At 43.6% G+C, this 2,085-nt stretch overlaps 1 pseudogene; it reads right to left on the reverse strand.

Annotated features, from left to right (window-relative positions):
• Positions 1 to 290: 290 nt before the first annotated feature.
• On the reverse strand, positions 291 to 1,071 carry LOC107182321 (annotated as a pseudogene).
• Between the last annotated feature and the right edge of the window lie 1,014 nt (positions 1,072 to 2,085).

Consider the following 2,085-nt stretch of genomic DNA (forward strand, 5'->3'; position numbering starts at 1 on the left):
TAGAATGGCTAGTGGTTTTGGGGAGATGCCCAGAAAAAAGTCACACAGGGGAATGCAGAGGGGCCCCTCAAAGACCTTTGGGTTTCAAAGCCTCCTAATTGTGCTTGAGGATGGGCCTTTCAAAGAGATACTCACCCAGCCCAGCCTGTATTTATTGACTGATTTTAGAGAGGAAGAGACAGAGAGAAACATCGATTTATTGTTCCACTTATATATGCATTCACTGGCTGTTCCTGTATGTGCCCTGACCAGGGATGCAACATTCAGCGTTGACATATTGGGATGATGCTCTAACCAACTGAGAGGCCGGCCAGCCTGCAGAGGTTAGTCAGCTGGTCGCCCATCTTCTTCGTGAATTTCATCTCCTCATCTAGGAAGTGTTTCTCCAGGAAGTCACAGAGATGAGAGCCTGCATGGGTAGAACCCAGGACATGCCGTCCCAAAAGGGACTGGTTCAGGTTCTTTTCCAAGGCCAGGGCAACTTCCATGGCATCCTGAGTTTCACCCCACTCATCTTGGGAAGGTTTCAACACATCCTGGAGGATAATGAAGCCACCGCACTGGTTTTGCATCTTAAAAGGAAGCTCAGCGCCCTTGCACTTCTCCTCCTCCAACCCTCAGAAGAAGTGGCCCATGCCCTGGAGAGCCACATCATCAAGGTCGAAATAGAAGCCCAGAGACAGGTAAGTGTAGGAGGCCGCAGATGCAGGTTGGCCAGGCGGTTGACGGCAGCCTGCACCTCAGTGGAATAATTCTGACGAATCTGGGGGCTCATGGTTGTTCAGCAATAGGAGTTAAGGTAAAAAAAAAAAAAAAGGTGTTGGCTGGTCTCAAAGGCTGAGGATGGCTGAGGTGTTTCCGAAGGTGGTGACTAGATGCACAGGCTTAGGCCTTGCTTTCCCCTGGGTTATCCAGCGACTACCGCCATGCTCTCCTCACTGGCCCTTCCACCACCCCTGAGTGGCTGCTGAAGAATGGATGGCAGGATTTCCTTTTTTAATTCACATCTTAAATAAGTTATTGCTGTTACACAGGCTAGCTATTGATTTTTGTATATTTAATCTTATGATTTTACTAAAGGCCCCATGCACAAAATTCATGCAACAGTAGTCCTTCCTTCCCCTGGCTTCCGGCACCAGCACTGGCACTGGCTTCCCTCTGGCACCCAGGACCCGGGCTTCCCTCGCAACCCTGGCTTTGTCTGGAAGGTCATCCAGAAGGTCTAATTAGCATATTATGCTTTTATTATAATAGATTGAGCTCTTTTTTTATCAATTTAAATAGCTTTTTAATGGAATTTCTTTAGTTTTACAGATACACAATTTATTTCGCCTTATATTTCTAATATGCTTTTGATAATAAGTTACCTGATATTTTATGATTGTTTTTATTTTGAAATGCTACCTATTATCAAAATAAAATTACTGTCTTTGCTGAATAACTTTGGCCTTGAGCTTTACTTTCTTTATATCTTTGCTTTGTTTTTATTTTTAACGTTTTTCTTTTTGTTTTAGTGGATACCTGTGGGAGTGCCTGTCAATAACCCCTTCTTCCAAGCACTTGGTTACTGTTGGAGCTACCATGTGACTCTGTCTTCTGGCCACAGTTGAGTTTGGTATGGACATCTGACCTGAGATTGGCCAATCTTGGTATCCTAATAGACTGGGTGCAATCAATTGGTTCGTGTATGAGTGCCTAACCTAAATTGAACCCATAAGAGACTCTTTGACGTGGAGTACTACTCAGAGACCAGGAACTGTATTTTTCAGCACACGGAGAAAACTAACTTCTAAACTAGCTTCTAGCACAGAAGAACGAAGCTGACAAACAAAATCACGGCATATTAATGAGACAAATTCAAATGTCGTCGTTCCTGGTGTTCCTGAGGTGCAGCTCCATCTCTGTACCTACAGTTGTTCAACTATACTTTATGTTTTGTGAAATGCCCCAATCTTGGTCTAATAAATCTTTCTCTTTGCTTAGGCTAATTTGAATTGGTTGTCTATCACTTGCCACCAAAAGATTCCTAGCTAGTATAATAAATATCTTTATAATCTGCTGAGATTTTACTCTAGAGGCAGGAAT

The sequence above is a fragment of the Myotis davidii genome, unplaced genomic scaffold (assembly GCF_000327345.1).
Source record: "Myotis davidii unplaced genomic scaffold, ASM32734v1 scaffold955, whole genome shotgun sequence".
Classification (NCBI taxonomy): Eukaryota; Metazoa; Chordata; class Mammalia; order Chiroptera; family Vespertilionidae; genus Myotis; species Myotis davidii.